We start from the raw sequence: 26,860 nt of genomic DNA on the forward strand, positions 1-26,860 counted from the left end.
TAATAAGCAAGTTGCAAATAATTCCTATGATCTTCTAAACTCATAAGTGTATGAATATTCAAATCAACAATTTTAAGAATCATAAATAAACCATACAACACTTGAATTTTTTTATAATAGCCATTGAAAATGGATTAGCATAACCATTACACCATTTAAAATAGGTTTTATAAGACCAAAATAGTTTAGGGTAATGTTTCTAGTCCATTTCCAGCAGCAAAACTCGAAAAACTGCACTTTGGGCATTCTACTCGTCGAGTGGATGAACCTACTCGATGACTAGGATGAATTTACACATGGACTCGTCGAGTCCCCCCATGGACTCGGTGAGTTCATTCAACAGAATGCATAATTTTCGACTTTTTTTCAACAATTTGCATCAAGTATCAAGAAAACAAGCATAGGCTCTGATACCACTGTAGGGTTTTGAGCATTCTAACACTCCTAAGGTGTACATGTAACCCTAGAAACCTTGGATCTACGTTTTACTAAGATACATGCAAATTTGATTTCCAAGGTTCTTAACCTATCTAGCATGACATAGGGAACTTGAATCATAAAAGCAAGTAAGAAAACATACCTTTCTTGTTTCTTGGATTCCTTGAGAACCTTGTGAGCCTAGCACCTCAAGTGTGATGCCTCAAATGTCTCACATAGCACCAAAACACTTGGAATAACCTTGAGAGATGACACTTATCACTAAAAATCGGCTATCCCTCTTGTTCTTCACTTAGTGGCTGATTTTGCTTACCATAGGGCATCTTATATAGTGTGCCACATGTAGGGTTACTCCATGTAAACCCTAATGTGCATGGCTTTTCATATTCCATGATCCATGGGTTTATGACCTCCATCGACTATCCATGGAGCACCTTATGGGTTTTAGCCCAATTCATATAAAGCATGGATCATTAGCCCACTATACAAGAATGGATGTTTTACACAATCAACCCCATATATTTAATTAGTCTCCTTTTGATCACTTAATTAATTCCAAATTAATTCTTGATCAATACTAATTAAATAATATTATTAATATATTAGAACTTATAAGATATTAATAACCTTAAGTGTCCTTTTCTCTCATTTGGTATATCCGAGTATTGCAATGCCATGCAACCCAAATGGACCATGCCAACCGGGTCAAGTACATACCAGAAATAGTTATGGACTTAGACACCTTATCCAACAAAAACTTCCCAAAGGGTCAGCCATCCCTAGATTGCTCTCGCCCAAGCACGCTTAACTGCAAAGTTCTTATGGGATCTGTTGCCTGTATGGCTTTAAAACGCGTTGTGTCAAGGAAGGTATCCACACCCCTTTTAAGGAAATGTTTTGTTCTCCTTCGAAGCCGATGTAGGATCAGGTACAACCTACCTTTAGCACGTATCACAATATTGTCTGCTTTAAAATGCGTTGTGTCAAGGAAATGTTTCGTTCTCCCCCATTATAGGCTTCGACGTCCCCGCCGAACACATCGACCCGTGCCCTAGCTCTCATACCATTTGTAACACCCCCCTCTAGCACGTATCGTAATATTGTCCGCTTTGGGCTCCCGGCCCAAAAATTTCCCAAAGGTTCACCCATCCCTGGATTGCTCTTGCCCGGACACGCTTAACTGCATAGTTCTTATGGGATCTACTGCTCTCACGGCTTTAAAACACGTTGTATCAAGGAAGGAAGTTGGGTTGCACCCAATCCTACATTGACTGGGAAGGAGAACTATGCATTCCTTATAAGGGGTGTGGATACCTTCCCTATCACAACCCATTTTAAAGCCATCGGGGCAGCAGATCCCATAAGAACTTTGCAGTTAATCGTGCCCGGGCGAGAGCAATCTAGGGATGGGTGACCCCCTGGGAAGTTTTTGTGCCGGGAGCCCAAAGCGGACAATATTGTGATACGTGCTAGAGAGGGATGTTACAAATGTTATCAGAGTTGGGGTACAGGTCGATGTGTTCGACGGGGATGTCGAACCCAATAATAGGGGTGAAGGTGGGTGGTACCTGCACCTATAATGGGGGTGAAGGTGGGTTACACCCGATTCTACATTGACTGGGAAGGAGAACTAAGCATTCCTTATAAGGGGTGTGGATACCTTCCCTATCACAACCCATTTTAAAGCCATCGGGGCAGCAGATCCCATAAGAACTTTGCAGTTAATCGTGCCCTGGCGAGAGCAATCCAGGGATGGGTGACCCCCTGGGAAGTTTTCGTGCCAGGAGCCCAAAGCGGACAATATAGTGATACGTGCCAGAGAGGATGTTACACACACAGGATGTGCATTGACTACCGGGAGTTGAACAAGTTGACTGTGAAGAACCGTTATCCACTTTCGAGGATCAATGACTTATTTAACCAACTTCAGGGTGCATCTTGGTTCTCCATTATCGATTTGTGATTAGGTTATCATCAAATGAGGTTTCTAGATAAGGATGTGCAGAAGACAGCCTTCAAGACTCGTTATGGTCACTATTAGTTTGTGGTGATTCCATTCGGGCTCACCAACGCACTGACAATGTTCATGGATCTCTTAAACCTGGTGTGTAGGCCAATGTTGGACATGTCTGTGATAGTGTTTATTGATGATATCTTGGTCTATTCTAAGACGAAGGAACAACATAAGGATCACCTACGGGAGGTATTGGAGACTTTGAGGAGTGAGAGGCCTTATTCCAAGTTTTCTAAGTGTGACTTCTGGTGATTCAAAACTGGCTCACCGACGCACCAGCAACGTTCATGGATCTCATGAACCGGGTATGCAGACCGATTTTGGACATGTTTGTGATAGTGTTTATGGATGATATCTTGGTCTACTCTAAGACTAAGGAACAACACATGAAGAGCACTTGCGGGGGTATGTGAGACTTTTAGGAGGGAGAGGCTTTATGCCAAGTTCTCCAAGTGTGATTTTTGGTTGCGTGAGGTGTAGTTCTTGGGGTACATAGTCAACCAGAAGGGTATATTGGTCGATCCGACCAAGATCGAGGCAGAGATGCAGTGGGAGATTCCAAGATCACCATCTGAGATTCAGAGTTTCCTCTGTCTAGCAGGTTATTACCAGAGTTTCATTTAGGCTTTCTCCAAGATTTATGTTCCTTTGACCCGATTGACGAAGAAGAATGTTACTTTTTCGGTGGGGGCCCTAGCAACAGGCAACAATCGATACTTAGAGGTAGAGACTGTGCGAGGCTCTAATTCTAACTCTTCCTTAAGGCATGGATGACTTTCTGGTTTATTAAGTTGCATCGATTTTAGGATTGGGTGCAGTGCATATGTAGAGGGGTCATGTGATTTCTTACGTAACGAGGTAGTTGAAGCCTCACATGGCAAATTACCTTACTCATGATCTGGAGTCGGGGCTGTAGTTTTTGCCCTCAAGATTTGGCGACATTATTTGTATGGGGCCAGGTGTAATAGTTTTACATACCACAAGAGCCTAAAGTATCTAATGGATTAGCCAAACTTAAACATGAGGCATTGTAGATGGTTAGATATGGTGAAAGATTATGACTGCAAGATATTGTGTCATTCTAGGAAGGCCAACGTTATGGCTAATGCCTTGAGTTACAAGGCAACGAGTGCACCCGTCAGAGATCTATGCTTGAGGATGGTTATCGTTTCACCACTATTAGATCTGATTTAGAAGGCACAAGTAGAGGGTTTAAAGAAAGAGAATTGTAAGGAATAAATAACCATGGGTCAGATTCCATTATATGTCAGGTATGGTCGTGGATTATTGATTCAGTGTGGTAGAGTATGGGTCCCAGTTGTTGGTGGGGTTACGCAAACATTATTGGAGGAAGCTCACAAGTCGAAGTTTTTGATCCATCCGAGGGTTACAACGATGTATAGACACTTGAGATTAAGCTACTGGTGGCCCTACATGAAGAGGGAGATAGCATGGTATCTGGACCGGTGCTTGACTTACCAGAAAGTCAAGGCCGAACATCAACGACTCCATGGAAAGATGCAGTCGTTACCCGTTCCCATGTAAAAATTGGAGATCACCATGTACTTTATCACGAAGTTGCCAAGGATGGCACATGGGGTTGATTCTATCTGGGTAATTGTTGATAGATTAACCAAGAGTGCTCATTTTATACCTATTTCTGAGAGAATTTCTGCCAATAAGTTGGTTGACGTCAAAATCAAGGAAGTAGTCATTCAACACGGGGTTCTAGTTTCATCAGTTTCCAATCACGATGTTCGTTTCACTTCCAGATTCTGGAAGAAGTTTCATAAGGAGTTGGGTACTCAACTACTTTTCAGCACCACATACAACCCTCAGACCAATGGACAGAGTAAGCAGACTCTTTAGACGCTCGAGGATATGCTCAGGGCATGTGTTCTAGATTTTGGAAGGAGCTAGTATACTTTTCTTCCATTAGCTGAGTTCTCTTACAACAACAGTTATCACACCAGTATTGATCGACCTACCTTCGAGATGCTTTACGGGAGGAAATGTCGGTCCCTGTTTTGTTGGTGCAAGGTCGGGCATCAAGTTATGGAGACTATTGAGGTAATACTTAAGACCCCGCAACATGGAAAGTATTAGGCCATGCCGTGAAAACCATCTGAAGACAAAAACCCCCAATTTTAGGTCCTTTAGCCATATTTAAGGAAAATATGAGATAGGGTTTGCACACGCTTGGCCTCCAACACATTCCATTCTAACCCTAATATATATATATATATATATATATATATATATATATATATATATATATATATATATATATATATAGTCTCTATTTTTGATTTTTTGAAGTTCTTGTGGTGTTTGTGGCATCATGAAGGATAAAGAAGATCCCTTGTCTCATAGATTCAGCTTGCATGCCTTATCATCATCCTCTACCACATTTCTGGACCATTGTAAGCATTCAAAATCAAAGCTTTATGTTGCATACTTCTAGATCTAGGTTCCTTGTCCCTTTTTCTTCATGTTGTGGAAGTGTGGAGGAATGGATTCCATAAAGTTGGCAATTTTATGGATCCTTGAGGTTTTTTGGGGGTTATATGTTCCTAACGTAGAGTCTTATGGTGTATTTGGTTTCATGTACAAGTTTGAGTTCATTTCTTTCATGTTTTGACCTAGTTTGGAAAAGACATGCAATTGACATGCATGTCCATAATGCACCGATTTGTATGATAATTTAAGTGTAGGAAATCCTTCTAGAAGTTATGAACTTGTGGCTTTGGTGATTAAGTGCTTAATGGTTGAGATCGTGCCTTAAGTTGTCATTTATGACCTAGGTTTAAATATCTTAACTTATTGGAATGTCTTGATGAATACACTTAGAAACCTTATCCATCAAGACCTTAGAAAAGACTAGATTTGAGCTTTGGAGTTATTGGAGTAGAAGGAAAATAGCTTAATCCATTAAACTGTTGAGACCCAGTTCCTACGATGTGGCATTTTGGCCGCCACGACGTGGCGACTGGGGGATATCCGAATATTTTTTCTTATTCTAGCATGACATGGCCAATAGGAGGCCATGACGTGGAGACTCGTTGAATTTTACTTTAACCGTTGTCTTTTTGACTTGGTTGACTTTTGGCTATTTGGCTAGTTTTAGGAGGTGAACTAAGGGTTTGCCTTGTATGGTTTAGGAGGAGGTGTATAGCATCCGATTCATTGACTACGAGAGTTGTTAGTTGTTGACTATGCCTGCAAGTTGAGTCTTCTCACTATACTATGTAGGTTGCTAGATTGTCTTTCTGAATCTTGCATCAAAGTCTACGGTTGGATCAAAACACTTGTATGAAAAACTGTGGCTAGATCACAACACTTGTATGAAAGACTGTGGTTGCATCACAACTTTTATTTGTCTTTGTGACTTGCATGGAATGGCTGGATCATGGCAGAAAGGCTACAACTAGGTTGTAGTATAGAGGTCACTATAAGACTATGTTTGTATCATAACATTCGCATAGGGTTGAATTACACCCTAGGACTAGGCCTACTGATATGTATGGTATGTGGTATTTTGGGGAACTCACTAAGCTTTGTACTTACATTTTTGTGGTTTAAATATTTTTAGGTACTTCCCGTTCTAAAGGGAAGCGCCAGACTTGATTGCACAACATCCCCTGATGATTTTCCACACTGATTATTATCATTTCACTCTGGTGTTTCAGATACATTTATACCATGATTGATTTTGGAAAGAATGTTTTATGGATTTGGTGGTTTGAAAATGAATATTTTTATTAGTATTTTTAGAAAATTGCAACTAAATTTTACCACCTAACTATAGGATATGTTCAATCTCGAGATCTATCAATTCATTGCTCATAAGCAACAAGACAACAAGTTGATGCAATCAAATTGGTCTTTAAACTAAACAAAGCTTACAGGCAAACCCGACTTTAAAACCCGACTAGCAATCGTAGCTCTTTAAGTCACTGCCGTCGAACTCTGAATGAATCAATGACGCGTCCATTAGATAAGGGATCATATATTCCTCCATTATAGATATCATATGGACTGAGACATGGATTATAATCATTCTCTCTATCCATTTGCTGTTTCCCGATTTCCGATTTATGACGACCGACTAATTGAACAAATCAAATCAGTCCTAGCTTGGCCAAGCACTTCGGGGTGTCATCACTAAATCATCAAGGGGCCCACAAATATCGCTTTTATCCCTTTAAGGGTAAAAGGAATGGATACACTTCGACTCATATGCTTGTTCTACTACTTGTTGAATCATACAAAAAGGCACGTTTTATAACATCGAGTTACCAATGCGTTTTCGTACAATCAATGTATAACCAACTCATAGGCAAGAAGTCATATCTCTAGGTTTGAAGAATATAAGATATTATCATATCATGATCACTCGTGATAAAATCCATGAAGTGATTCCAATGAGCGTGGGTTGAATCCAATACTCAGAACTTATGAGTACTCATGAATGCTGTAGCACCACTTGCTATGTCCCATACGTTGGACATCTACAATCCAGCTTCATGACAGTCTTGATTCATATCTACTTCCAACATATGACCGACTGTGGATAGTTTGAATAACTTAGTCATTCAGGAAGAACGACCTAGTTATTCTGGAAGTCAAAACATGCAAAGTGAAACACAAGAATAATCGAATCCAATATGGTCTCAGAACTTATGAATATTTATAAAACACCTTTTATTTATCACCATATTGATTACACATTATTCATTGCATACTGTTTCAAACTATCAACGTTATACTTGAATTAAAACACTAGCTATCCCATGCTCCGAGCATGTACACTATGTTTTCTAAACACTAGTCATGACATACACCAAGTATGCACACTATGTTTTTCCAAACATTAGTTATGCCATACATCAAGTATGCAAACTAAGTTTGTCTATGATCTTTACTTTGTGAAATAGATCGATTGAACATAATTCCAATGATTCTCATTTCACAATCCCAAATCCTTACCGCAAATGCAAGAATTCCAAATTCCTGCCATTTACCTAGATCTGTTAGATTCTAAACTTATATGCATTGATACTCTTGTAAGGATTATGCACAGAGTCACCAAGACTTGTCAACAAACATTACAGAGTATTCCAATCGAGATCGACTCCATGGAAACGAAGTCTCATATTCAAAGTACATTGCTTTGAACATCCTTCTTGCATTAAGTTTCCTAATCTTATACAGATTTAATGAATAACTTCCACCTATGGGAATATTTCCATACTCTCATTTTGACTATCACTTCTGAACAAGAGTTGCCTCTTCTCAGAATATGTCAAAATGGTCCTCTCCAAAAATTTACACCATACTTCCAACTGTCCCTAAGCAACCAATCTTTGGTAAACCTTAGCTTGTCCTCGACAATTGCTTAATCATTTTAGTCATATCAAATTCTAGACCTTTTCCCTTCTTAATGCCCCAGGCATTTGGAAAATTTAGAAAGAATAAATATTATAGCACATGTAATCGATCCTATACCTGAAGTATATGGGACACGATTCATGCTATAAAATTTTATTTGCCATGTTCTCAAAATTTGACTATGAGGAGGGATGTCGTAATCATAATCGAGTTTTGAGAACGCAATATATAAAATTTTCTTATGTTGAACCATTCCAACATAAAATTCATATATATATATATCCTTGACTAAAGGTGATTAAAATCTCAATCTAAGCTTTTAGAATTGAAATGAAGTATATCCTCTCCCTTAATTATAGCAAAACAACTTTTCCAACCCCTCCAACTTCAAGAATTGAAACTTTGTTTTCTATAATTAACATTGCTAACTTTCAATACTTATCATAATTATCATGTTCCCACCAACATGATGATTATTAGCATAACACTTATGCTCCCACTAGCTTTGACATGTATCAGAAAATAGTTGGACTTCTAGAAGTCAATACTTTATTGACTTTCTTACCAAAGTTCAGAATTCTGATACGAAATACTTTGACAAAACTTTTTCAAAATCATACACCTTTCCTTAGATAGCACACATGTGTGTCTAAACAATTTCAGAACTATGAAAAGGGATTCCGTAATCATAGTCTCAATTGGTTAGACCTTTGCCATTCCTCACAGGTCCATTTTAGTGTGCCGGTTAACCACACAGGCTCCACTAACGACTGGTGAGAATGCAAATATCACAATTGCTATCTCCTTAAAATCTACTTAGTGAAAGCGTTTCCTCACCATCATTTTCATGAATCGGAGAGAAACCTTATGACACTTAGATTTTATGGCGTATGTGTTCCTATCCATGTGAATTTGTCAAAACCATAATCACAAGACAAGGTTAGTGACAAATCCAAACTCATATGGACTGAACTTCTGCATTCTTAACTTCTTGCCACCTGGCAGCATAAGGGCATGTTATTGCTTCCAAGTTGTTATGAAACCAATTGAGAACTCTCAGAACTCATATGCAAAGCTAACTTTCACTGGAATGGGCACAGAAGTAGGAATATGTCAACACGATAGGTTATAAACCTCAAGTCCTGAGCTAGTGAGAAACTACAAGTTTTATTCTTGATTAGATCTTTGAAATACTTTCAGGATCTTGTAGACTCCCACCGTCCTCTTGACATATAAGACTCACTTGCCAAATATTCAAGAGATAGTGTGGATTCTTTATCAAGACAAACACTTCACACAATTGGCCTTAGTTGGTCTTTGTTTTATCCAAAACATCACAACTTACCAATTTCAAATGTACAAAAGTAGAACACTTTTACTCTTACATTTGACACGTGTTATAAACCTTTCTTTAAGATATGTCGCTCAACTTACAGTCTTAGAGTATGACTCTAAGACTTGTTTTTGGAACGAAGTATGACTCATCTTCTTGATTTAACCATTTCAACAATTTATGACTTCTCTTCTTAGTCATAAGAATGCACTAAGATGTCCTTAGAAGACCAATTGTGATATGGTTCCTTAATCATTAAGATGATCATAAAGCATGATACTAAAGTACTCTCCCATCTTTTTAGATTTGAGAAACTTTTATCTTTCTGCCTAATTTGATCAATGTTTTAAAAATCGGTTTGAACCAGCCGGTCGAACCGGTTGGACCGGAAACCGAGGGAAGGAGCGGTTCAACCATCACCGGTTTTATGATGATTTTTTAACCGGATTGAACCGGCCAGTTTTTAGAAAAACCCGGTTGAACCGGTCTAAATAAACCGGTTGAACCGGTTAAACCAAATAAAAATACATGGAAAATAATCATTTGCATAATAAACTTTGTTGATTTTTTTCAAATCTATTTAGTTTTTTCTAAATAAAAACATATGGTAAATGTTATAAAGTTTTTTGATGTGTTTGTATTCATCTAAAACTATATTTTATTTTGGTATTATACTTTATTTTCTTTTTAACGTATATGGATTGATGTAAAACACTAAAACTTATGATTGTGTGCTATTTTTATGTATTTGGATTGATCTACAACTTGTTTTTATATGTATTTTTAATGTTTGAACTTGTAAACATCAAATTCATGATTTATATATATAGGTATGTATATAAAAATAAGAAAAAATATGAAAATTATAGAAACCGGTTAACCCGACGGTCGAACCGGGAACCGGTCACCATACCGGTTCAACTAAAAAACCGGTTTTTAAAACATTGAATTTGATTCTTCTCATTCGTTCTGCCATACATCGAAACTTTTCCAATGTTTCAGAATTATACTTAAACTTGTAAGTATAACCATATTTACTAAACTTTAGTAAATCATGACGAATAGTCTTATCGATCTTTTGTGGTGGACTTGACCAGTGCACAAGAATGTGTACTCGATCCCTTAGTCCTTCACTTGACTCACATATACATGTGAACAAGGAATTAGTCTTAATTTTTCCAAAGATGGAAATTCTCATTCTCATACTATACAACTAGCATGATTTCCAAGTTTCTATCCAACTGAAACCTTGGGTGAAGAGAATCTTTCTTTATTTGGTAAATTTAGACACTACCACAAATGAAAGAATCAAATTCATATTCCAATGTTGCTATCAATGGAATCATATAAACAACAATTTTTCACAAATTCCATTGTAAGGATACTTAAAATAAATAAAATCAAACATTTTCTTTTATTTTAAAACTTGCGGAAAAACTTATCCTTATAATGTAAATGCATATGAAAACTATGTTGTTATCTATTCCTAAGAAATCTATTACAACTCTTAAGCAGCAGTTCCATAATTCTGATCACTGAACCATGCGATCGAAATCCATCTTCGCGATCAGAATCAGCTTACTCTTCTTTAAGTTTCCTTTCTTTTCTTTAATTCTTAAAAATTCAACATGTGACCTAGTCACATCATGTAATAAGAATCTCAGAATAGAAACTTAACATAGTTAGATAGTGGACTTTACCTGAAGTAGAGTCAAACTTATTGACTTGGTCAACCTTATGATCTTTCAGGTAAATAGGCAGCTTCGCAATCAATGCCCCTTCCTTTCGCAAGAGAAACATATGGACTCTTTGGGAATGGTGCACTGGACTATCACAGACTTGCCTTTCTCGTTACCATTTGGTCAACCGAGTTAACTATGGCCGATCCCTTTCCATTGGGAAGAGAAAGCTTTTACTAGGTATGTAATTTTACCATTGTCAATGTCCATTGAAGGTTTGGGAAGTTGATCTTCTAATCAAATTTGCTTTACTAGTCCTCAAATCATTTCTGATTTAGCAGCACCAAGAAAATAGATAAGATCATTAAGGGTCATGTCATAGTCTGTTTCATAGTAGTCCAAAGGAACTCACTATGTGACTTAGAAAGTGTTTGAACATCTAACTTTCTCAAGACTTTGACACCCAACTCTCCCGGCTTGTCAATATGTGACTTTATCTACAAGATGTGAGCACACATAGACTTTGCTTGGCAAAAGGGCTTGAGTGACCTTAAACCTTTCAAGAACTTGTGGGTTAGGGAGAATAATTGGAGGAGGTGAAAGAAAAAAAAATATGATTTCCATGAACCAACCATGGGACATCATCTTCATTAGGAAAGCTTGTTCCAAGAGATTTGGGATGATCATAGATGTCTGAACTAGACATCTTTTGGGAGATATTCAAGATAGTTGATCTAAAGTCCTTAATATAACACCCAATATGAAATATTAAGGCTAGGACCCAACACAATACTTTTATAACTTGGAAGAGGGATGCCGTAATCCAAGCTATAAAATATTTGAAGGTAGGCGAATGACGATTCACCAATTTCCACCATGAAAACGAAATAATTTAATTAGGTTTTACTTGGATTTGAAACTCCTAGATCTTTCGAGATTCATTGAATTGTTCAATGGCATGTTTCAATCTCGAGTGTGCTCTTCAGGTTTTGTGACTGGGATGCCGAGGATCACAAAACAAGGTGTGAATAACCATGCAAATATACTTGGTACCCTTAATATTTACCCCTCAATCGGTGTGCCTGTTAACCACACGTGCTCCATCGATACTATGATAAACATTAAGTTACCCTTTGCCTACCTTGTTAAGTCAAGCTAGTGTGCCGGTTAACCACACGCGCTCCACTAACCGACTTAAGCAAAGTGCAAAGGGTAATTTCATGGGTTAGCACCAAATTCACATTTTCCTAAGTAACTAAGACTGGGAATTTATAAAAGTTTAGTTACTTAATATTTATCATTAATACTTTTAATGAAGGGAGAATTCTAGTCCTTGTCCTACCCGTTCGGCTAACGACCCTCCACCAGTCAAGGAAGCGGTGGGTGAGAGTGAACACCCATTAAACTGCCATTTTATAGGCAGTAACCTTATACCCCCTTATAGACCGGCTTCGTGAATGAGGCCTACTAACGGTAAGACTGACTTGCTCTTATACATATATATATATATATATATATATATATATATATATATATATATATATATATATATATTATTAACTTATAATACTAGAAAGTATAAGGGTTGAATTTTAATTTTTAAAATTCTAAGGGCTTAACTTGGAATTAAAGTATTCATAGGGGAGAAGTTTACAAATTTCAAAACTTGAGGGCATGTTTTGAAACTATTCAAAACTATTCAATTTCCATAACTTATGTGTTTAAACTAGTTTTAATACAAAAAACTCTTCAAGTTCTATAACTTGAGGACAAGTTATGGAAGACTTTAAACTATTAAAAGAATATGACTTTTCTTTATTCATAACCTATGGAAACATTTATGAGTTTTATGAATCTTATATGTGATTTTTCATATAACATGAGGACAAGTTACAAAAACACATTTTAGAACCAACTCTTAGATTAATTTGGATTGAAAAACAACACTTTCACATAACTTTCTATTAATCTAAGCAACTCATAAGAACAAGATAATTCAATCAAACTTTTTCATGTAATTAGCCTAATCCTTAAACTAATACAAAACATGAATTTATTGACAATTATCTTTGAAATTGGATTACATTGAACATTACCACATCAAAAACAAGTTTACAAGTTCAAAAACAGCTTAGGGTAATGTTCCAAGTCCAATTCCAGCCAAAAACATCAAACAGCAAGCTGTCAGCACCCAGAACTCGTAGAGTTCCTTGGGAACTCGTCGAGTTCATGCCCAAAATGATGAACTCATCGAGTTTTTTTGCATAAACTCATCGAGTTTTATGGTTTGGACAGTTTCAGCTTTGAAAAAACAAGTTTGCATCAAGTATAAGTGAAAACAAGCCTAGGCTCTGATACCACTAAAGGGTTTTGAGCATTTTAACACTCCTATGGTGTACATATAACCCTAAATACCTTGGATCTATGTTTTCACTATTATACATGCAAATATCAAGTTTTCCAAGGTATTGTTCTAACTAGCATAATATGAAGAACATATAATATAAATTCTAGTAGAATTACACACTTTTTCATGTAGCTTGATTCCATGGAGCTTAAGAGCCTAGTGCCTCAAGTGTGACACCTCAAATGGTTCAGACAACATCAAGAACACTTGGAATAACTTAGAGAGAAATGAACCACTTCACGAAATCGGCTAGCCCTCACCATTCCTTCATAGTCTCTCATGATCGTCGATTTTAGGAAGAATAAGATGCTTATATAGTGTGTCACAATTAGGGTTACACCATGTAAACCCTAATTTTCATGGCCTTTCATTTCCATGATCCATGGGTACAAAAACACCATGGAGCATCCATGGAGTATCCTATGGGTTTTAGCCCAACTTGATAATCCATGGAGCATTAGCCCACTATACAAGTATGGATGATTTACACAATCAACCCATATATTTAATTAGTCTCCTTTTTGATCACTTAGTTAATTCCAAATTAATTCTTGATCAATACTAATTAAATAATCTTATTAATATATTAGAACTTAAAATATATTACCAAACCTTAAGTGTTATTTCTCTCATTTTAGTATATCCAAATGCGTGATGCCATGCAACCCAAATGGACCATGCCAATCAGGTCAAGTACATACCAGTTATAGTTGTGGACTTAGACACTAATCCAACAGTTCTTCATTTTAATCTCTTTGATCCTTTCCTCCAATAGAAATCTAGCCTCTTTAGGGTTTCTCAGAAGTATTTGTCTATTTTGGTCACAACTCTCTCCAAGATCTCTCGAAATTTGACCTAAAGGTCGTATAAATACTTCACGAGTGTTTTCCAAGAGTTTGCAAATTATCGGGAGGCTCCTGACTGTCCATGTCATGGTCCTAGGACTTCCACATCGTGTCATATTCTTTCATGCACATTTCTTCTTCTCTTTTCCCTTTATGCATGCTCCATCCTCCAAGTTTTCTGCTTTGTCCATTTTTAGTCCTTTTCCTTGAGAATGTCCTTATTTGGCTACAAAATAGATTTTATACTAATTAAGCACCAACTATCTTTGTACTTAACCAAAATAAAGCTAAAATGTACTTAAAGAATGCATAAATATATGTATAAATATAACAATATCAAAATACCCCATACTTTCCTTTTGCTTGTCCTCAAGCAAAACTTATTATTTTTCAATATATCACATCAAAACTTTGCTCACCAATGTCACACAAAACAATCCAACTTGAACTCACCAATTACATTTCAAATCAATGCATATATTTGTGTCTAAAATATCCTAAGTTCTTCCCAAATCTTAAATATCCTGATTTTGAACAATATTCCTTTTTGCATTCCAACCATCATTACCCTTTTATTTATCCCCTTTCATTTCAAAAGTTATTGTCAAATTCCAAGTGACTCAAGTTCAAAAATAAAATACCATATATAACAATTTTCCGAAAAATATAACTAAATTTATTGCAATTTCTTTATACTTTTTTTTGGAACTTTTCTCTTATTTCACTTTTTTCATAACATTTTTTTTAATTTTTTTCTTTCTTTTTTCACAATACTTTAATTTCAACTTTCACATAAATAAAAAAACAAATAAAACTAACGTTTATTTCTATTAATATTATAGTTCGTGACTTTTTAAGAAGTTCATTGGAGTACTCAAAATTTCAACGGCCACTAATGGAACCCATGACTTTCGATGAAGCTCATGTAGCGATTTTTCTCCCATCCATCAAAACTTTTACAAATAGGTAGATAGATATAAATATCCCTAGGCGGAATACTGAACGAGTCTCAAAGGTCACAGATTCGTTCCACTCCCAAACTGTTAATATATACATATAATCAAAATGCAGAAATGAAATAGATAAACTTGGTACTTGACTCACTCTATTTAAACAGAAAGGACTCAGGAGATAAATTGTCACCGGTAGGCTTTTTATTAGGTCTACATTCACAAAGCAAAACATACTATGTCCCTCAAACTATACAATTTTGTGTTTTTGTCTCATGGTTTCACTAGGACTAGGAAGCCACAAATACATTATTACATATTGGTTTAACTTAACCTTAGAGTTCTCATCGAATCATCTCATACAACACTAGCAAACTTAGCTCTAATGCAATAATATCAAATTTTTAAAATTTACTACATTTTTATTTAGACCATTTTTTCAAATCTATGGATAAAAATTTTAAAATGTAGCATTTTTTTATTTAACATGCTTGTTTTCCTTATTTTGATCCCCATACCCCACACTTAAATTATACAATACACTCATTGTTTTCCTTAGAGTTCTCATCGAATCATCTCATACAACACTAGCAAACTTAGCTCTAATGCAATAATATCAAAATTTTAAAATTTACTAGATTTTTATTTAGACCATTTTTTCAAATCTATGGATAAAATTTTTAAAATGTAGCATTTTTTTATTTAGCATGCTTGTTTTCCTTATTTTGATCCCCATATCCCACACTTAAATTATACAATACCCTCATTGTATATAGAAATAATTAAAATCACATAACATAAAAGAGGTGGAAAAGGAACAAACTCACCTCTATTAAAGGTGCGACACTGGATCGACTGATTGTAGTCGGTACACTTTGACATCTCGAATGTTGCTGGAAACTGGACCTTGATTCTTTTGAATGTGCTAGACAAATAAAACTAAGAACTCTGACTTCTGAAATGTGGTGCAATAGATTGCAAGTTAATGCACCGAATAGAGACCACGACATGGGAAAGTGTCGACCATGTCATGGCGTCAAATTTGAGAAACTTTAAAATCACGATCAAGTGTTTTACCACGATGTGGCAATGTGAAGTCCACGTTGTAGGATCTGAGAACCCCATAATCTATTCAAAGTTGAAAATGGTTCACGATGGTTTCATTCTCCATATCTAATCCTCAAAATTATCACATAGGCTCTCATAACTCTACAAAATAACTCTCACAAACTCGACGCGTACCCCACGCTTATTAAAAAGTCATGTCTCTCGATTGTAGTCTTCAAACTCTCACAGTTTTTTTCTCTCAAATGTAAAACTTATTTTCTGCGAAACCAAAGAGCAAACAAATTCCTACAGTAAACAATGAAACAACCATCATTCGAATACAAATTAAAATGCAAAACAAACCAAACAAAATAAAACAAACTTACTCTGAAACAAATCACACCAACACAAAACATAAAAAATAAAAACTAAAAAGGATAGGCATCACTCCTTGTCTTCATCATCATGTGATCCACTCGTTCCAGCTCCAGGATCACCGAGCGTCCACAACTCTTGCCAAGTCACAATATACGGGAGTTATTGTGGAATGTGGTTTGGTAGATCAATGTTTTATTTTAATATATATGATATGATTTGAAAATTACTTTTCTATGGTTAAGACAAGCAACTTCAGCGCACAATAACATTATTAATGCTTCCCTAACACAACTAAAGCAAGTAACTTTTACCACCTAACTTTAGGATATGTTCAATCTCTTGATATAGCAATTCATTATTCATAAACAACTAGACAACAAGTTCATGAAATCAAATTGGTCTTTTAACTAAACAAAGCTTGCAGGCAAAGCAATAAAGGTTATAACTTTAACATGCTAGGATGTGACTTATCAAAAACAAGTAAAAACCAACTTCATAAATCAAAAAATAAGAAATCAACACATAGTATTATGGTTCATCTAATCTAAAAGAAAGTAAAGGGTTAGTAGCCCATGATCATAGCAAAACACACATATCAAAGAGTAAACTAAGTTAAACATGGTAAAAACTAAGAAAACCGAATGATTAACAATGTTCTTCATTTTAATCTCTTTAATCTATCCACCTCAGAGTTTCTCAGAAGTATTTGTTGTTTTTGGTTACAACTCTCTCAAAGATGTCTCGAAATTTGACCTAAAGGTCGTGAAAATATTTTCCTGAAATTTGGTCGTCACGCCGTGGAAAACATACATCCAAATTGTGGGAGATATTTTTCACGCGTGCTTTCGATGTCATCGCAGATTATTGGGAAGCTTCTAATTGTCCATGTCGTAGGACCAGGACTTCCACGTTGTGACATCTTCTTTCATGCACGTTTCTTCTTCTTTTTTCCCTTTACGCAAGATCCAACCTCCAAGTTTCAATTTGTGTCCATTTTTAGTCCTTTTCCTTGAGAATGTCCTTTTTTGGTTACAAAATAGATTTTATACTAATTTAGCACCAAATATCTTTGTAATTAACCAAAATAAAGCTAAAATGTACTTAAATAATGAATAAATATATGCATAAATATAGCAATATCAGCAACCTCGGTTTGAAAACACTGCCCGAAACGGACAAGCTTAATAGCATAATTATATAGACAGGATTCGAAACTTGAGGACAGTTCTCAAAATAAATCATAAAGATAGGGACATAAATAAGCCACTCCCTAAGCCACTTACTAAAAATTCCACTAGAGCAGCTCATGATAACTATAATAAACGTTTGAAAGATTCGGACGATATGGAATGCATTGTGTTGGAAACCATGGTTCTGGAACTCCAAAATCAAATAGGAAACCTTGGTGCATATAACATGACCATGTAGTTACAGGACATGTTCCAACTATAGGGAAGTTAAAGGCGATTTCATATTGTTAATGCTCTAGCGGGGATGAAAATATTGGCCCATGGAAACAGTTTCAGTATACATGTTCTCAAGATGAAAAGTACATTGATCAGACTAAGCATCTAGGCTTTCCATTTTGTAAGGAACTTGATGCGGATCTCTTCATAAACACGCTGACTAGTTCATATGACGAGATTGTTCTAAACTATAATATTCACAAATTGGAAAAATGAATCAAGGAGCTTCATGGCATGTTGTAGAGTACAGAGTCTAACATTGCCTAACCAAAACCTGCTACCCCAGTCTTGGCCATCAAGGAAGGCGAAGTGAAGAAGAAGAAGAAAAAGAAGCCAAACCACCCTAAGGGAAAAGGGAAAGGCAAAGTTTGTAACCTTAACTCTAATCCCATGTCCAGTGTAAAGGGAAATGATAAATCTTATACTCCACAATCAAAGACTCCTAACGATACAACTTGCTTCCATGGATGGGATAATGGACATTGGAGGCGTAAATGTCCAACATTCCTGAAGGAACTCAATGAGCTAAAGCCCAAATGATGTGGTCCTTCAAGTATGTAGATGACTGAACTCCATAATTATTCTAATTCTAATTCATGGGTGTTGGACACCGAATATGGGACACACATTTGTACTAATGTGTATGGTCTAAAACAAAGTAGAAAGGTGAGATGTGGCGAGCTCGACTTAATCATGGGAAATAAGCAGATTTCTTTTGCAAAAAAGATTGGATCTTAGGAGCTTACTTTTGATTTTGGTTTGTATATATTGAATTTTCTATTGTTTGTTATTCATCCCATATGGTGAGAAACATTATATCTTTTAAAGCCTTGTATGATGATGGATTTTATTTTGCTTTTAAAAATAGCTCGATTCTAGTTTTTAAAAATAAAATGCTTTATGTCAAGGCTATCCCTTGTAATGGAATTAATGAAACCACCATCAGCTTAAGAGACAACAATAATTCAATTCTTAATATTGATACAATATCTTCCAAAAATAGTTTGGATACAATGTATATGTAGCATCGTCGTCTTGGCTACCTGAATAAGAAACGCATCGCCACACTCTAACCTGATGGGATTTTGGAATTATTTAATCATACATCTTCTGATGAATACGATCTTATTTATTGGGGAAGATGACAAAAACATCATTCACATGATACTATGAAAAGGGTAAGGATCTTCTAGATATCGTACACACTAATTTATGAAACCACCAAGTTACCAAAGACTCCAAGGAATGGGGATGCCATTTGGGTTATTATGGATAGATTGACCAAGAGTTCTCATTTGATATAGATTTAGCAGAGTTCCTCTCATAATAAATTAGCTTACAATTATGTCAAGGAGGTGATTGCTAGACATGGGATATAAGTTTCAGTAATTTCTGATATAGATGTAAAATTTACTTCCCAATTTTGGAAGAGATTTCATGAGGATTAGGGTAATCAGTTATCCTTCAAAACAACAAAGCATCCTCATACTGATGGTTAGAGTGAGAGGACGGTACAAACATTAGAGGAAAAGTTGTGGTCTTGTGCTATTGATTTTTGTGGGAGGTAGGATGACTATCTTCCATTGGAAGAATTGTTCTACAACAATAATTATCACTAGATTGTTGGTATTCCTCCATTCGAGATGTTATATGGGAGGAAGTGCAGAATCTTGATATATAGTGGAGAGGTGACTCAACAAGTTATGGGAAGCAGTAATATTGTGCTCAAGACCATCAAGCTTATTCAAAGAGTCTTAGAAAGACCGTAGACTGCATTTTTCCGACATAGGAGTTATGATGATAGGCAATGGTCTGACTTGGAGTTTCAAGTTTGTGATTATGTTCTTTTGAAGATGTCACCCTGGAAAGGGGTTATTGTTGGATTAGGTGTCTATGTCCATAACTATAATTGGTATGTATTTGACCCCAAAGTAGCATGGTCCTTTTGGGTTGCATTCACCAATGCAATTTGATAGGATGGATATTTGAGAAAGAGGTTATTTGTGATTTAATAATATATTATAAGTATAATATATTAATTGAGAAATCATATTATTTAATTAGTATTGGTCAAGAATTAATTTGGAATTTATTTAGTGATCAAAAGAGACTAATTAAATTAACGGGGACTGATTATGTAAATTAGTGATACATATGGTTTGAGCTATTGATCCATGATGGACTAATTTTATGTGAGAGTCCATGAAGATCTAGTCCATATGACTTATTGGATAATAAGCCTAAGTGTACGAATTAGGGTTTACATATGACTCTTCAAATTCTACACTATATATGTATTCCCTAAACCCTATAATCGACAAGGATATTTCATGAAGAGTATACATGTTTTTGGTGTGTCTAACCCTTCTCTCAAAGTCCTCCATTTGTTCATGGTATGTTATGATTCCATTAGAGGTGCAACATTTGAGGCACTAAGCTCTTGAAAGGCCAAAACTCTACAAGCTACAACAAAGATGTAATTGTCTAACTTGTTTTATGTTTCAAATATCAAAGTTGTATGCTAGTTATAGGTTTCATGCTTTGGATATTTTTATTGCATGTATAACTAGAGAAAAATTAGATTCAAAACATTAGTATTGTATGTGCACCATATGGATTTTATGGATCTTTAAACCTAATAGTGGTATCAGAGCCATAGGTTGTTTTCTGTTATATAGATGCATTGGTTATTTGTTCAAAGCTGAAAAATTGAAAAACTGCTTTCTGGACAGTGGACTCGATGAGTACTATGATATGAATCGATGAGTCAAGCACAAATCAAGCAAACTCGAAGAGTCCAGTATCTGACTCGACGAGTTGGATAGGCTGGTTGCAGTTTTTTGAGTTTTTTTTGCTAGAATTGGATTAGGATCATTACCATGAACTGTTTTATATCATAAAATCTATTTTCTGATATGTTAGTGATCAACCTCATCCAATTAAAAGATAAATTGTCAAATCTTGAGGCAATGATTAGTTTTTATGATAAGCTAATTGTTTGTAATTCTTTGATTTGAAGTTATCTTGCTATAAGAGTTGGATTAGGTCAAATTGGTAAAAAGATAAATTTATGATTATTTTATTAGGTTAAAATTTGATCTAAATGCTTTAAAGGAGTTACAAAACTTTCCATCAAGTTTTAGAACTCAAAAAGTTTTTAAAGGAGTTACAAAACTTGCCATCAAGTTTGGAATCAAAATGTTTTCAAGAGTTGCAAAACTTTCCCACAAGTTTTGGAAATCGAAAAGTCTCATTTATGAAACATTGAATTCTAAAAAACCTAATAATTTGAAAAGGTTCAACTCTTGGGTTCATAACTTAAAAAATTAATTAAATAGTTTTAATTTTGAATTTTATATTTAGAACATTGATGTTTCTTTGAATAGTTCAAATTACACTCTTATTGACTTTATTAAATTGATTAAATGTTTAGTTAAAAGAGAAGTTAATAAATCCATAATCATATGGTTTAGAGTTAATTAAATTAAAAGTTTAATTTATTAATAGATTAAACCACCTAGTATTTTAAAAGTCTAAAATACACCCTTATACTATATAAAAATTAAAAGTCTAATATATTATATATGTATAAGTTAAAAGTCAGTCTTACCGTTAGTAGGCCTCATTTACGGAGCTGGTCTATAAGAGGTGTTTAAGGAAGCGTCTTGTAAAATGACCGCCATTGGGTATACACTCTTACCCACCGCACCCTTGACCTGTGGAGGGTCGTTAGCCGAACGGATTTGATAGGACACTTAAATCCTAATTAAAAGTATAATGAAATACAAAGTAACTAAGCACTTTATAAATTCCCAATCTTAGTTACTTTAGGAAAAATGTGAATTTGATGCTAACCCATGAAATTGAACATTGCACCTTATTGGTCAGTTAGTAGAGCATGTATGGTTAACCGACACACTAATGTGGACTAATGAAGGATGACAATGGGTTTCTCGTAAATTATCATTGATCAATGGAGCGTGTGTGGTTAACCGTCACATTGATTAGGTGATTAATAACATCGAGAGTACCAAGCTAATTTGCATGGTTATCAACACCTTGTTTGTGATCCTCGGTATCCCAGTCACAAACTTGAAGGGCATAATCGAGATTAAACATGCCATTGAAAAGTTCAATGAATCTCAAAAGAATCTAGGAATTTCAATTCATTTAAAACCTCATATTCATTTTCGTTTTTCATGGTGGAAATTGGTAAATCGTCATTTGCCTACCTTCACATATTTTGCAATTGAATTACGGCATCCCTCTTCTGAGTTGCAGAATATTGTGTTGGGTCCTAGCCTTAATATTTCAATTGGGTGTTATATTAAGGACTTAAATCAATTAACTTGAATTTATCCCTTGTAGATGTCTAGTTCTGATAACTATGGTCTTCCGGAATCTTATTGACAAGGCTTTCCTCATGAAGATGATGTTCACAAAAATCATTTTTCACTTCCTCCACCTCCTACAATTATTCTCCCTGAAGCACATGTTCATCGACTTGAAAAGTTCAAGGTCACTCAAACCCTATAGGCAAGCAAACACCAAGACTGAAGGTTTGTGTGTGTACATGTCTTGGAGATAAAGTCACACATTGACAGGATGGGAATGTTAGGTGTCATTGTCTCGAGGAAGTTGGATGTTGACTTGGTTCTTCAATCACTTCCTAAGTCATATAGCATGTTCATTAAGAACTACTATATGGGAGACCACGACATGACCCTCATTGTTCTAACCTATTTGCTTATTGCTGCTGAATCAGCAATGATTTGGTGCACTGTTCAAGCAAATTTGATTGGAAGATCTACTTCCCAAACTTTCATGGACATTGACAATGGAAACATTGGAAGTCCAGAAAAGCTTCTCTTCCCAAAGGAAAGGTATCGGCCATGGTCGAACCATTAGACCAAATGGTAAAGAAAAGGCTAAGTCTGAGATTGTACAGTGTGTCATTCCAAAAGAGTATGTTTGTTACTACTGCCAAGAGAAGGGGCATTGGTTGTGAAGGTGACTTATTTACCTTAAGGATAACAAGGATGGTAAAGTCAAAGTGGTTGAATCTGCTTAAGGTAAGTCCACTATCTAACTCTATTAAGTTCCTATTTAAAGATTCTTAATACATGATGTGATGAGGTCACATTTTGATGTTTTTTAGGATCGAAGAAAAGAAAGGAAGCTTAAAGGAAAAGCATGTTGAGTCTAATCGCGAAGAGATGGATTTCCATCGTATGATTTGATAATCAGAATTGTGAGCTGCTACTTAGGAGTTATGATGGATTGCTTAGAAATATGTAGTGACATAGTTTTCATTTGTAATTTCATTGTAAGGACAAGATTTTTCACAATTTTAATAAATAAAGGAAATTTTAATTTTATTTTATTTTATTTTATATTTCCTTGCAATGGCGTTTGTGAAAATTGATGTTTGTATGTTTCTATTTTTAGCAATATGGATTTGATTCTTTCATTTGTGGTAGTGTATAAATTTACCAAATAAGGAAAGATTCTCATCACCAAGTTTCAATTGGACAGAAACTTGGAATCATGCAACTTGTATTGTATGATGAATGAGAACCTTGGTCTTTGGGAAAATAAGACTAATTCCTTGTTCACATGTATATGTGACTCAAGTGAAGGACTAGGGGACCAGGTACACTTGGGTGTGCATTGGTCAGGTCCACCACAAAGAACAATAATACTATTCGTCATGATTTACTAAAAATTTAGTGAATATGATTATGCTTACAAGATTAAGTATAATTCTGAATCATTGAAAAAGTTTCAATGTATAGCAGAACGAATAAGAAGAATCAATTAGGCAGAAAGATAAAAGTTTCTCCAACCTGAAAAGAAAGAAGAGTACTTAAGTATCGTGTTTTATGATAATCTTAATGCTTATGAAAACCATATCACAATTGATCCTCTAAGGACACCTTAGTACATATGTATGGCTAAGAAGAGGAATCAGAAATTGTTGAAATGGTTAAATCAATTAAGGTGAGTCATACTTCGTTTCAAAATCAAGTCCTAGAGTCATACTCCAAGATTGTTCCTTGGGTGACACATCTTAAGTAGGTTTATAACACATTTAGAATTGGTAGTTGTGATGTCTTTAAGACAAAGACCAACTAAGACCAATTGTATGAAGTGTTTTTCCTTGATAAGAATCTGCACTAACTCTTGAATATTTATTTGTCAAGGAGTGTTTCTTGACAAGAGAATCTTATATGTCAAGAAGTCAGTGGGAGTCCTAAAGATCTTGAAAAGTTTCAGGAACTAATCAATAATAAACCTATTTTGTATCACTAGCTCACGACTTGAGGTTTGTAACCTATCGTGTTGACATATTCTTGTTTCTGTTCCCATTCCAGTTAAAAGTTGACTATTCATGTGAGTTCTATGAGTTCTTAATTGTTTGCATAAGGCGAAGGACCTTGATCAGTAAAAGTTCATTGATCTGTATAGGTGAGCTTCTTAACAACTTGGAAGACATGGTAGGACCTTGTGCTGCCAAGTGGTAAGAAATTAAGATTGAACAAGTTCAGTCCATATGAGGTTGAGTTTGTTAGAGACCTTATCTTATGGTAATGGTTGGAAATGACAGATTCACATCGATAGGAACACATACACCATAAAATATAAGTGTCATAAGGTTTCTCTCCAATTCATGAAAATGATTGTGAGGAAACGCTTTCACTAAGTTGATTTTAAAGATATTATATGTCACACCCCGAAACCGGAGGCGGAAACGTTCCGGGGCGGAGTGACGTCATGCGTAGTATCACAATTGTTGTATCATAGTAAGCATAGTAAACACAACCATTACATTATAATATGAATATTTACATTGTTCAAAAACATGATTTATACCTAACAGTATATAGCAAAAGTAAAAGACGAGACTTCAGAATGATCCATCTTCTCCAAAAGTTGGCAGGAGTACCTAACTATTGTTGCCCTGAGAATACAAGCAGTTTTAAAGAATATCAGCATAAAGCTGGTGAGTTCATAAGCGTTTAGTTCTGGTGAAAGAAAGGTTTCTTTGATCCTTTGAAAAGTGTTTACCAAGAAAATCCTATATTTTCTTATGAAAGATGTTTGATCACCCATTAGTTATATGATAAACCACCTGTTTATGAAAGATTGAGTTATCCCAAGAAAATCCCATATTTTCTTATGAAAGATGTTTGGTTATCGATTTTGAAAGAGATGTACAAGTATCTACCATACTTATAACGTTAGATGTAGTTCCCTTGAAAAATCATGTTTGTTCTTGGTGAGATGTATTAGTCTTATTACAAAAATAAAACTAATAAGTAGGTAGTGAACTAGATCCTAAGGGTATTATCAATACCCTCTAGTAATCAAATCGGTTATTACTTTGAGGTTAGTTCACTTGATTCATTATTACCAAAGTAAATCGCTGTTATCTAGGTTGCGAGTTTCATAACCATACATTAAACTACATATGGCACGTACGTTGGCCAGTATCATTTTATGACTTTGTCACCCGTAGACCTGACGGTCCCACTGTAGCTAGCAGCAAGGTGCGGGATAGTCAGTCCCGTATAGATCTATACACAATAGTCACGCTCTCCCTCCAAGAGATTCTGGTTACGAGGGTAGTCCTACACTCACGAATCCGGTGGAGTGTTACCAAGGACGTGTCTCCAATCCTTAAATTAGCAAATTTACAAGTAATAATACAGAAAATCCTGTTTATGGTTGGTATGAATCCTTTGTAAAATATCACAATTTATGACAAGATTCATAAGTTCCGTGCTCTAGTTTTGAAACCTGTTTCTACGAGTTGATTTCTAAATCGAGTGGTAAAATGGTTTTCTGTGTTTGAAAGCATACTGAACATGTAATTATTTTAAACAAAATAATTATATTTGAGCACAAGTTTCCTTGTACTTTTGCTTGTATTCCCCCCCTGAAAACATGAAAAACTCGGAAAAGTATAGGGGTATGAACTCACAGTTTATCGTAGGATTCGAAAGCACAATTAGTTACGAGTGTTGAGTGTCAACCGATGTTTCGCACGCGTGTGGATCCTATTGTCATGTGATAACACATATGTATGTTAAAATTATGGTGTTTCATGACTAAACATGACGGGAAACCACCCTAAAGAGTTCGAAATGCTTGTCGGGACCCTATATGATCAAATAAGGGATGTGTACGGCCATTTAAGTGAGTGTGCGGCCAGGGTGTGCTGCCAGACTGTGTGTGCGGTCGCACACAAGAGTGTGCGGCCATACATAGGGTGTGTGCGGCCGTACACAGGAGTGTGCGGCCGTACACTCCTCATTCGTGCCTGAAATGTCGATTTTGAGGTGTTTTGAGGTGTTCTAGTGCCAACACCAAGTCCAGCTAGCAAATGGGGGACCAAACTCTTCACTTTGGAGAGTTTTGGTGTGTGCGGCCACCTTATGAAGGTGTGCGGCCGTACATCTTCAAAGAATGAAGAACACGAAGAACACGATGAGTTTTAAGCTTAGATTCAAGTGTCTTACCACTATAACAAGGTGAATGATGAAGTGGTTCACGTTTTTTAGGCCTTTAGAGTGTTCTTGGATGAAGTTTTTAGAGAGAGAAAGTAGTGAGAGAAAACCAAAGGAAAGGAATGAGTGAAGGGGTCTCCTCCTTTATATATGAGGGGGTGTATGGCTGGAGGGTGGGTGTGCGGCCGCACACCCGTGTGTGCGGCCGTACACACCTCTCATGAGGGTGTATGGCCCGATTTTTCTTTTAAACGACATGTTGACTCATTCCTAACCTCATTCCCAACTGTACTCAAGCTTAGAATGCTTAAGCGGACCCTTAAACGACTTTAAAGGTAACAAAATCGAGTTTAATGTTGATAAAGATCGATTGTACAGGATAAAAGTTTCGGGTTGTCACAT

Source organism: Lactuca virosa, chromosome 6 (assembly GCF_052849685.1).
Source record: "Lactuca virosa cultivar CGN04683 chromosome 6, Lactuca_virosa_CGN04683_v6, whole genome shotgun sequence".
Lineage (NCBI taxonomy): Eukaryota > Viridiplantae > Streptophyta > Magnoliopsida > Asterales > Asteraceae > Lactuca > Lactuca virosa.